At 39.7% G+C, this 12,850-nt stretch overlaps 2 pseudogenes across 1 annotated transcript; one reads left to right on the top strand and one right to left on the bottom strand.

Annotated features, from left to right (window-relative positions):
- Positions 1-5,105: 5,105 nt before the first annotated feature.
- On the bottom strand, positions 5,106-5,442 carry LOC105988543 (annotated as a pseudogene).
- A 1,177-nt stretch (positions 5,443-6,619) lies between these two features.
- On the top strand, positions 6,620-8,242 carry LOC105988489 (annotated as a pseudogene). The gene is made up of 2 exons (XR_001175197.1): positions 6,620-6,650; positions 7,447-8,242. The product of XR_001175197.1 is annotated as a tumor protein p63-regulated gene 1-like protein (transcript).
- The last annotated feature ends 4,608 nt before the right edge of the window (positions 8,243-12,850 follow it).

The following is a 12,850-nucleotide window of genomic DNA, read 5'->3' as shown; positions in this document are numbered from 1 at the left end:
CTTAGCCAAAAGTTTATTCTTATTATTAAAGGTATTCCAATATTGAGACAAAATACCCACACAGTATGAAGACTGTAGGTAGACAAATATATAAATAAATTATTGTATAATAACAATTGCTGTAATGTATTAGAAATATGTATATGGTTCTTTAGGTACCCAGAGAAAGAAGTGCTAAGATGGGCTGGGAAGGAACATGGCTTCATATCATGGAAGACCTGACACTTCACTAATTAATGAAAGCACTCAGGGAAGAGGACCTCCCCTCAGGCAGTGGCAAAGGGAAAGCCATAAAGGGACTATTCCAGCAGAAATTGCCTCTACATTCTTACGCAGGTACCATTGTAAGGATTTAATCAACCATGGATGAAACGTATTTGGGGGACAGAATGGATATTACCTACTAAATATGAACAGGTTATTTTCCAAAGTACAAAACAGAACAAATAATTGCATGAACAATTAATACATGCATCATATTAGATGTCATAGGCATCTAGATATGATTTAAGGGACAAAGGAGGATTATGTAGGTTCGCTGCAAGTAGAGCAGCATTTTATAGAAAGGACTTGCTTATCCAAGGTATCCACTATTAGTCCTGGAACCAAGGTCCTATGCATGCTACAAGAAGACTTTTGACAAATGGAAATGAGTAACTTAAGAAAAAAAAAAAGAAGGTGGAAGTTGGGTTACACATGGCTAGCTTGTAGTGGCAGTATCTAGAAAGGAGATTAGAAGGGTAAGCTATGAAATTGTTATTTTTGAATCTGCGAGTGTGCTAATGAGGGTCATCTGTGTATACATGGTTGCTGAAGGAGTAGGGTTGCATAGATTGCCTGAACAAATCTAAAGTTAATAATAAAATGCTAAGATTGACCTAGATTTAACCCAGATGCACATACTGACCTCGAGAAGGACTAAGAACTAAGGGTCTACAAAGAGAGACCAAAGTTCAAATGATTTGTAAAAAATACTTTTTTTGGTAAACTAATGAGCCATCTAGGATGAAGAGGCATTTCTTCAATTTTGCTTCCATAATCTCTAAAGGCATGTTAGTCCTTTTCATAAAACAATCTTGGCTAAGGAAAAAGAAGCAAGAAAATTCGCTTTGCATTTTAATTGTTTTTATGTAAGATCCAGTAGAGCAGAAATGCCTACTATATGCAGAATATTGAACTGCATTTGGTCTCACTTACTTGGCAACATTTTTTATTATTAATAAGTTTTTTATTGTGAAAATACTGTCCAGAGGGGTTACAATTACATGGGCAAGGTAATGAGTACATTTCTTATCAAGCATTGTTGCCTCGGCCTTTGTTTCCCCTTACCATCCCTGCCCTACAATTTCTCCACCACCATCACCCCTGCCCCCTCCAAAGTTGTAAAGTTAGTTTTTTGACATAGCATCTTGTACCTTTCATTGTTGCAATGGATCCACCTGTATCCCTATTTAAACAATTTGCTTTTCCCTTTTCCCTCCACAAATTATACCAACATCAAATACAGTGAAAACAGGGGTTATAACGTGGGGTAGGGACATACAAAGCAACAAAAAAAGCACCTTATAAATATGTTAGAACCAATAGCAAGAGAGAAAAACCATTTGAGTCCTTATCTTCGGGTTCATTTTGCCTAACATCAACTTATCTGACCTTTTCTGCTTGTCTCAGACATATACTAGATATTGCAAATAAGGGAAACCATGGGACCTATGTTTTTTTGGGCCCAGCTTACTTCACTTAATATAATTTTTTCCAAGTCTTTCCATTCCCTAACAAATGGGGCAATGTCATTCTTTCTGATGGAGGTGTAAGATTCCATTGTGTATATATACCACATTTTCTTGATCCATTTGTCTACTGAGAGGCATCTGGCTTGGTTCCATATCTAAGTGGGCTAAAGACTTACAGAGAAACTTCTGTGAAGAGGAAAGAAGGATAGCCAATAGACACATGAATAAATGCTCAACCTCTCTAGCCATAAAAGAAATGCAAATCAAAACAACATTGAGATACCACCTCACCCCAGTTAGAATGGCTATAATCAAGAAATCTAATAACAACAGATGCTGGAGGGGATATGGACAGAAGGGAACCCTACTGCATTGTAAACTTGTTCAACCACATCTGAAAGTAGTATGGAGGTTCCTCAAAAGACTCCACATAGAGCTCTCCTATGACCTATCAATCCCACTTTTTGGCATTTACCTGAATGATCACAAACAAGACCATACTTGGCAACATTTTTATTGTCAAGGTGATGTAGAAAGGGGCTATGCTTACATAAGAAAGGTAATAAGAATGATGTATACCATGCCCTAAAGAAACTATCAACGAAGAATACTATACCCAGCTAACCTCTCCTTCATAATGGAAGGTCAAATAAAAACCTTCCATAGCAAAGAAAAACTGAAACAATATATCTCCACCAAACCAGCCCTACAAAAGATGCATAAAGATGTCCTACACCTAGAAAACCAACAAGACCACAATGAAGGCCAAGAAACCACACCCAAACTGAGAATTCAAGAATCTCTTCAATCTAGTATTAGAATGCCTAGCTACAGCAATAAGACAAGATGCAAACATAAAGGGGATCCAAATAGGGAAAGCTGAAGTAAAACTCTCCCTCTTTGCAGATGACACGATCTTGTATTTAAAGAATCCCATAGACTCCACTCCCAAATTACTCAAGCTGATTCTAAACTTTGGTAAAGGTTAGAAAAAAGTCAATGGCTTTTCTGTATACCAACAATGAGACGAGTGCAGCTAAAATCAGAAAAGCAAGTCCTTTTGTAATAGCCCCACAAAAAATTAAATACCTAGGAATAAACTAAAGAAGTGAAGGACCTCCATGATGAAAACTTTAAAAGCCTGAAAAAGGAAATAAAAATAGAACTTAGGAAGTGGAAAAACCTCCCATGCTCCTGAATTTCAACATCATGAAAATGGCAATACTTCCAAAGGCTATCTACATATCCAATGTGATACCTAATAATATTCTAATCTCATTCTTCAATGAAATAGAAGAAGCAATCCAAAAATTCATATGAAACAATAAAAGACCCAGGATAGCAAAAACGATCCTCAACAGAAAGAATAGTGCTGGAAGAATATCAATACCAAATTTCAAACTCTGCTACAAAAGCCATAGTAATCAAAACAGCTAGGTACTGGCACAAGAACAGACCTCAGGACCAATGGAATACAACTGAAGACCAAGAAATGAACCACAGACCTATAGCCACCTAATCTTCCATAAGGGAACTAAAACAATAGAATGGAAGAAAGACAGCCTCTTCAGTAAATGGTGCTGGCAAAATTAGTTAAATAGCTGTAGAAAACTAAAGCTAGATCCTTATGTATCACCCTGCACCAGAATCAACTCCAAATGGATCAAAGGCCTCAGAATCAAAGCAGACACCATGAAAACATTCCAGGAAGGAAAAGGAGAAACCCTAGGTTTGACTTACTTCACTTAATAGGATTTTTTTCCAAGTTTTTCCATTTCCTTACAAATGGAGCAGTATCATTCTTTCTGATGGAAGTTTAGAATACCATTGTGTGTGTGTAATATGTGTGTGTGTGTGTGTGTGTGTGTGTGTATCGCAAGCAGAAAAGGTCAAAAGCCATGTATATATGATGATATAAGATGATGCTAAGTGAAATGAAACCGAAGATAGGGACACAAATGGTTTTATCTTTTGGAGGGTTATTTTTAATGTATTTATAATGTTCTATGTGATTTTTTTCATTTCTTTTATATGTTCTTCCCCCATGGTATAACCCCTTTTTTCACTATATTTGATTCTGGTACCCTGAATCTTGTATATACATTTTTCTAATTTGAGGAAGGGAAAGGAAATAACAAAATGCTGAAATAAGGAAACAGGTTGACCATTGTAACAATGAGAGGTACAAGACACTATGTTGAAAATGAACTTTACAACTTCAGGGTGGTGGGTAGGGAGGAGTTGGGGAGGTGGAGAGGGAGGGGATGGTAGGGGAAAACAAAGGAGGGGGGTAACAATGCTCGATAGGAAATGTACTCATAACCTTTCTCATATAACTGTAATCCCTCTGTACTGTATCTTTACAATAAAAAATACATACAAAAAAGCAAAAATAGAGGCATATTATAGATATGTGTGGCAAATTGCATATGCTTCTATTTACACTTACGTTCCCATCTACTTTTTATTAATTTCTGTTGTTGTTGTTGTTTTTGGTCAGTTGTGGGGCTTGAACTCTGGACCTGGGCGTTGTCCCTCAGCAATTCAGTTCAAGTCTAGTGCTCTACCACTTGAGCCACAACACCACTTCCAGTTTTCAGGTGGTTAATTGGAGATAAGTGTTTCACAAACTTTCCTGTCTGGGTGACTTTGAATCGTGATCCTTAGTCTTCTGAGCAGCTAGGATTACAGGTGTGAGCCAAGAGATCTTGGCTTTTTTTTTCTTTTTCTTTTTCTTTTTAATTTAATTTTGTTTTGTTGTAAAGGTGATGTACAGAGGGGTTACAATTACATAAATAAGGTAATGAGTACATTTCTTAAAGAACATTGTTACCCACTCTCTCCTTCTTCCACTTTCCCTCCCCGCCAACTCCTCCCCCCACCAAGTTGTAAAGTTCATTTCCAACCTAGTGTCTTCTTGGTATTGCTGTTGCATTGTTTCACCCTTTGTCCTTGTTTCACCATTTTGTTATTCACCTTTCCTTCCCCAAATGAGCTAATTGTATATATAAAACACACAGTACCAGAATCAAAAACAGTGACTACAGGGGATAAACCAAAAGGAAAAAGAAAAAGAAAGAAAGAACTTCATGCAATATATTAAAAACAACAACCTCAACAATAACAAAGATCCTCATTTCTGTATCTTGGAGGTCATTTCAATTAGTATCATTTTATATGGTCATATGTATATAGGTATTGAGCTATTGTGATCCTCTGCTAGGACTATCCTACACATATACAAATTATTACAGATAAGGGAAACCATGGAGCCTATGTTTCTTTGGGTCTGGCTTACATCACTTAATATGATTTTTTGTTTGTTTTTAAGCTAACTCTGCCAAGATCTATTAAAGAAAATTTGTGCACTCCTTACTTTTCTCCAATTTGTTCTGGCAAGTTTCTAATGATATCAGAATCACTGAATCAATGATAGCTAGTATCCATACTCTGTAGTATTTTCCACATGCTGTGCCTAGTTCAATATTATTGCCACTGTAGTGATAAACACCAGTTTTTGCAAAGTAGCATAGTATTCTATTTCAGATTCCCTCATGGCTGGGAAGTTGTTGGCAAGGATGACTTTTCCCTGTCTGATCATCTTCAGAGTCTGCTTGAACCCCAGCATATACTCTCCACTTTTTGTAACAAGTTGAAGTCTAGAGTTGATCGACTCCAGAGACTTTTTCTTCTTCTTGGTGACCACCATTTTCCTGTCTTAGGTGTAGGAGGGCTCCCAACTGAAAGCAACTGACAAGATGGCTGAGTGGAAAGAAAGGGAACATCCCTTAATATGATTTTTTTCCAAGTCTTTTCATTTCTTTATGAATGGAGTGATGCCATTCTTTCTTATGGAAGCATAGAATATATATATATATATATATATATATACCACATTTTCTTGATTTATTCATCTACGGAAGGACATCTGGGTTGGTTCCATATCTTAGCTATGATAAATAATGCTGCAATGAACATAGTTGTGATGGTAGCTTTAGTATGTCATTGTCTTGAGATATTTGTAAATACCTAGAAGTGGGATTGCTGGGTCATAAGAAAGCTCTATGTGTAGTTTTTTGAGGAATCTCCATACTACTTTCCAGAGTGGTTGAACCTGTTTCCATTCCCACAATGTAGTAGCTTTCTCTTTTGGTCACATCCCCACCAGTATCTGTTATTAAATTTCTTGATAATGTCCATTCTAAATGGGGTGAGGTGGGATCTCAATATGGTTTTGATTTGCATTTCTTTTATGGCCAGAAATGTTGAACATTTTTTCATTAGTCTATTGGCCATTCTTATTTCCTCTCCAGAGAAGTCTCTTTTTAATTCACACACACACACACACACACACACACACACACACACACAAATCAATCATTAATCATTAATGCTGCATACACAGAAGCTTTATTTTTAAGAATTTCAATTCAGAAACAGTTCAGATAGTGGTGAAAATTCTGCAGTGGCTTAAACCCAAGCTTTTTTTTAGTCTCTATAGAAGGCAAAAAATAATTTATGTAGAAGGCAAAAAAAAACCCTACAATTATTGGAGTCCATGAGTCTACAGTTGATCAATCAAATCTGTACTTACTGACTAATCTGCATCAACAGCCTGCCAGATATCTAGGAACTCTGAGAATGCTTTCTCTCTCGACAAATGCCTCCATATAACATGATTTCACAGGCTCATGAGCCAGCAAGCCTGGTTCCTTGGAAAGCCTTACTTGGGGACACAATTTAAGAATCAAAGTTCTGTTTTTAAAACTTCCCTGTACTGGACTTTCTCATTTTCCTTTCCAGATTCGCCATTCTATTCCTTTAGAAGTTGGTCTCTGTGGATTTCTTGATTCCCTTGTCCTTAAATTTCTGATCAAGATTCCCCAATGAGGAGCAACATCAGAAAATACACACAAGGTACTGATTTCCCAGGTGAAGAGAAATCATGGAGATGGGGCCTAGAGAATGGAAAAAATTGAAAGCAATCTGGGCATCAGTGGCGCAAACCTGTAACACTTGCTACTCAGGAGGCTAAGATCTGAGGACCATGGTTCAAAGACAGTCTGGGGAAGGAAAGTTCTTGATGCTCTGATCTCCAATTAATCACCAAAATGCCAGAAGTAGAGCTGTGGCTCAAGTGGTTCAGAGCAGCCTTGATCAAAAGAGATCAGAGACAGCACATAAGTGCAGAGTTCAAGCCCCAGGACTGGAACACACAACATACAAAAATATAAGCAACATACACACACACACACACACTACACCACACAATCACCAGCCTGCAGCCTCAACTTTGCACCTACTCCATGCTCCTCTATGGATCCATACCATAAAAATACAAAACAAGGAAAGAAAAGTCAAAATGCATACTCCTTGCTAATCAACATACACACACACACACACACACACACACACACACACATATACACACACACCACCACCACCACACCATCACCAGCCTACAGCCTCAACTTTGACCCTCTCCATGCTCCTTTTATCAATCCAAACCACCTTGTAGGAGGCCTCTATTCCTTATGAGGAATATATAATTTTCTACTGTAGAAGGTCCTGAACCTAGTCTATTTCTTGTTAAAGAGCCTGATTCCTTTCCCTGGGCCTTCACTAGAAATTCTCTTTGCTAAATTCTCTTTTCCTCACTGAGCATCTGAACTCTGCTCTGCTGAGATATTAACCACAGAACCTCTATGAAGAGAGAAAGAACAGAGGTGGGGGCCAGGAACGGGCGCGCCTCCACACCAGACGCTGTGGCCACTCAGTGTCCACGACCCCACGCGCAGGGAGTACTCCGTGTTCCGGCCCCGCACCATAGAGCAGGCGGTGGAGGAAATCCGTGCGGTGCTCCAGCCGGTGGAGGACGGAGAGATTCAGGGAGTGTGGCTGCTGACCGAAGTGGACCACTGGAACAACGAGAAGGAAAGGCCAGTGCTGATCATCGACCAGTCACTGCTCATCTGTAAACACGACCTCATCGTCCTTTAGTGTCAGCAGGTGGTCAGGGTGGCGCTCGGGGGCGGTGGACACCATCTCCTACGGGGAATCCCAGTTTCCTTTCAAGTCACTCAACCAGCCAGAAGGCTTTGGGGTTCACATTCAGTGGGATAAGCAGAGCCCCCTTTCTTTCATCAGCAGGTGGAACCCCTGGTTCCCAGCGTGACCTACGCCACTTTCATAGGGCACGCGATGGCAGGGGTGGACATGAGGGCGGCGTTTCTGTGCTAACTGGAAAGCTTCAAGGCTTTGTTAATCCAAGCTGTCAAAAGAAAAAAGGCCCAGAAAGTCTTTTGCCAGGACAAGGTAACAGCGTGCAGGTCCTGGAGCGCCCACTCTTCATTGAGACCTCCTTGGGGCTGATGTTCTTCATCAACAACGAGGCCAAACTGGGTTACTCCAGGACCAGGGGGAAAAATAGGCTTCTGAGCGTCAGCATGGTGGGCGCACCCCAGGCTGGTGGGGTGCAGGGGTGGGGCTGCAGGGGTGTAGGGATCTGAGCACAGTTAGAACAGTCAAGTAGATTCTAAGTATTTAGTCAGATGTTGGATGCCAGCAGATGCAACACTGGGCGTAGAATTTGGTAGCTGAGATCCAATCCACTTTTTAAGCTCAATACTAAAGTAGCCCAGAGACAGGCCACAAGCACAAGGCAGCCAGGGCTGCTTAGCTCCTAGTGAACAGTAGCTCTTGTAAATACGTTCAGCTCAAAGTCATCCTCTTTCTAGAATCAATCCAAATTGTGTTAATAATTGGCATCTTGCCCCGGCATAAAAAGGTTAGTCCTTAACACAAGTTATAACTCGAGGGAGTCGCCATTGATCATTATTTGCACACAATTTTGACAGCTAGATGCATCCTAAATTTGTGTTCTATCCATGTTTAAAGGGGGCTGGGGAGTTTGCTTATTAAAGATGCACTTTCATAAAAGGCAGGAAAGGAAAGAAGGAAGGAAGGAGTGAAATCATGTTGAGCTAATTTTCCCACTAAATCCTAATCACTTGTTAATAAACGGAAATGTTCCTTGATAAGCCACTCTTTAGCAAGAATTCAAACTTCTGACTCCAAAAGAGTGAGCCACCAAGGAGACATGTAATAAATAAGCAAGTAAAATGGATTTGGTGATAACCACTGAAGAACAGCTGTAGACCCAAAAGGACAACAGTACAGGAAAGAGACTTCAGAAAAGAGGAAAGCTGAGAACCATCTATTTGAGTCCTAAAGGATATTAAAAAAAAATCAATTAATCTATCAGTTTGCAACTTTGCCAGGACCAATTTTACTTGCCCCTTGGTTCCCATTAGTATTTTTACTCAGTATCTAGTGACTTCATAGAAGAAAATCTATTGTTATCTTCTTTAAACTCCACTTTTGGGGGTGGAGGTGGCTGCTGAACTGGGATATTGAACTCAGCATCTTGCCCTTGCCAGGCAGTTGCTCTACAACTTGAGCCACACTTAACAGCCTCTATATCTATTGATTATTTGGGTGGCGGGGGCGGGGAGGTGATCCTGAGGCTTGAACTCAGGGCCTGGGTGCTGTCCCTGAGCTCCTTTCATTCAAGGCTAGCACTCTACCGCTTGAGCCACAACCGCCACTTCCGGCTTTTTCTGTGATTAATTGGAGATAAGAGTTTCACAGACGCCGGGCGCTGGTGGCTCACGCCTGTAATCCTAGCTACTCAGGAGGCTGAGATCTGAGGATCGTGGTTCAAAGCCAGCCCGGGCAGGAGAGACCGTGAGACTCCTATCTCCAATAAACCACCAGAAAACCGGAAGTGGCTCTGTAGCTCAAGTGGTAGAGCGCTCGCCTTGAGCTGAAGAGCTGAGGGACAGCGCCCAGGCCCAAAGTTCAAGCCCCACGACCGACCAAAAAAAAAAAAAAGAGTCTCACAGACCCCCCTTTCCCCCCCCCTCCGCCCTAGCTGGCTTTGAACCTCGATCTTCAGATCTCAGCCTCTTGAGAAACTAGGATCACAGGCATGAACCAATGGCACCTGGCTGTATTATGTAGGGTATTATTCAATGCCTGGGCTAGCCTCATCTACAATCCTCCTACTTGTTCTTCCCCACATAGCTGAGGGTGATTGACATGCACCATTGCACCCACACATCAGTTAGATGGAGTCTCCTGCACTTATTTTGGCCCTGGCTGGCTTTAAATCACAATACCTTGATCTCTGCCTACCCAGCAACTGGAATGACAGCCTTGAGCCACCATTCCCAGCTTCTTCAGTACTTTTTCTTAAATAAAGAGCTAAATGCTGATTTTTTATTTTATTGCACATATTTTACAAGCAAAGACTGAAACAAAATCCATTTTCTTCTAATGAGAGTTTCCAAGATTAATTTCCTAACTACATAGGAAAAGAGGCCAGTGTGCAAGATTACACTGATTACACATCACCTCTGGTAATACAGTCCTTTCAACTTGCAACTCTCGCCATCTAGTGACATATTATGGCCTTACAACTTAACAAAACCAAGAAACTGATTTAAGCTCTGAAAAAAACACTGGAAATTCTTGGTTTCCTATTTAAAACAATTATCCTAAAGGAATTTCCAAAACATGGCACTGAACGGTACCAGCTGAAGGTTTGATGTCTGAAGTAATGAAAGCTAATTATAAATATTTATCATAATATTATAAATATTAATTATAAATACTAAAACCAAAATTTGCTTTTACACTTCTTTCCTTCTTTAAATTAGGGTCAACAGCCTCCAAGTAAATTGAAAATAAGCTTGTTTGAAAATCTGCATTAGGAATTTCTAATCTATTATTATAGTTTTCTACAACAGTCCAGAACCTTTGATTCCTGGCTAGGACTTACTCTTACTGACTGTCAAACGATTTCCTTCTCACTGTGTCCCTGCCTAGTAAAGAGACTGTGTAAGTTCTCTGCTGATACCTAAGTCTATCTTTTTTTTTCTTTTTTTCAGTCGGTCATGGGACTTAAACTCTGGGCCTGGGCACTGCCTCTTAGCTGTTCAGATTAAGGCTAGCGCTCTACCACTTGAGCCACAGCACCACTTCTGTTTTTTTCTGTTTATGTGGTGCTGAGGAAACGAACCCAGGGCCTGATGCATGCAAGGCAAGCACTGTACCACTGAGCCATCTTGCCAGTCCCCTAATTCTATCTTATCAGAGTTCTTCCCTCTGACCTCATTTAGCTTTAATTTATTCCTTCCTCCAGATACAATTGCATAACCAACAATATCTGCAGATTCTGCAGAGACATAAATCTGTTTCTATCAGTCCTACTGAAACATAAATTCTACAGATGTGCTTATCCGTAGCTCTTCGGGTAGATGGCACAGAAGGATTATAATTCCTGGAGTTTTAAATTTGCTGGTATTTTAAAATACAGAATTCATTATGCAATCACAAAATGGCTAATTATTCTCATAAAATCAAAAAAACAAGTATTTATAAGGAATCTTATTTTGCAGTTCTGTGAAGATTTTTCATGTGTACCTACTAAACTTTCAATAAACAATAAAATGGAGCCAGGCACCAGGGATTCATGCCAGTAATTCTAGCTATTCAGGAGGCTAAGATCTGAGGATCATAGTTCAAAACCAGCTCAGGTAGAAAAGTCCCCATGAGAATCTTATCTCCAGTTACCCTCTCAGAAACCAGAAGCAGAGCTGTGGCTCAAAGTGATACAGTGCTAGCCTTGAGCAAAATTGCTCAGGGACAGCATCCAGGCCCTCTGTTCAAACCGTGTGTGTGTGTATGTGTGTGTGTGTGTGTGTGTATTAGGTAATTTATGAAGAGGAAGTTCACTAAACATAGTTCTACGGTCCTTGAAAGCACTAGTGGGTTTCTTTCCATTGTTACATTTTTCATGTCTAAAACCATGGCAGGTATATGGGTAGTAGACATTGTCTCATAGGCTATCTACTCATCATTTATTTGCACATACTCATGCTTTGTTTTGAACTCAGGGCCCAGGTGCTATCCAGTATCCCAGAGCCATTTTTGCTCAAAGTTAATAATGTGCTACCATTTAAGTCACAGCTTCACATCTGGCTTTTTGGTTTTGGTTTTCTTTGGAGGGGTGCTGGTTAATTTTGATAAGAATCTCACAGACTTTCCTACCCAAGCTCAGGTAAGATTACAAAGGAGAGCCACCAACACATGGCTAACGCCAGCAGTAATAAGTAGATAAGTAGCTATCTAGTATTGAGTCTTTTTATGAATGTCAAATGATCATGAATTTAAACCAGAGTTATTCATGCTCTGATATAAACTCTAAAACTACATTTTTGAGACACATTTTAAGCACTGTAAACTTGACAAAGGACATATACATGTTAATTTTTAAAAATTGGTGATCATTCTTTTAAATGATAATTCCTACTATATCTCAATGCTTCCAGTGGTGTGCTCCTAACTAATAAGACTTGTAAAAATCATGCTTCTCCTGGGCATCTTCTAACAGTTCTGCTCTCTCTGAGGGTTTATCCCAAATGAAACAAACAGAAGGATGCTCTAGCCATTGTAAGTGCTCGCTGTGAGCCACAGGCTCACATTTTATGTTTATCAATTATCACTGAGAGGCCTTGAATTTCACACACTTTTAGGTTCTCATCAAGGCTATCTGACTACACAATGCAAGTGTATTCCTTTTAGTCAAACACATTTTTATAACATTCCTTTTTCTTCTTGTGTTTTCCTTTTGAACACAAGGACATACTATGCAGCCAGGTCACCCTGTCCTCATAATTCTCCTACCTCAGCCTCCAGAATGCTCAGGTTACAAGCATTTGCCACCACACTCCCTTTATTTCTTTACCATATATTAATTATAGAAGGATTTCACTGTGATATTTCTCTACCTGCATGTAATTCCCTATGATCATATTCACCTCCCTATTAGTTTCTTACACCTTGCCTCTTGTACAATTTTCAATAAATTTCATTATTGTATTTTCACACATGCAATCATTAATGTGCTTCAATCATATCTATCTCTTCATCACCCTCTCCATTCATTATCGCCTCCATATTGGTACACACACACACATATGCACACACACACACACACACACACACACACACATTTCCCTTTTACATTAATTTCATACTCTTTAATTACTAGC

This window comes from Dipodomys ordii, unplaced genomic scaffold (genome assembly GCF_000151885.1).
Source record: "Dipodomys ordii isolate 6190 unplaced genomic scaffold, Dord_2.0 Scaffold49, whole genome shotgun sequence".
Lineage (NCBI taxonomy): Eukaryota > Metazoa > Chordata > Mammalia > Rodentia > Heteromyidae > Dipodomys > Dipodomys ordii.
The sequence above is the reverse complement of the archived record's forward strand: the minus strand, read 5'-3'. Positions and strand labels throughout refer to the sequence as shown.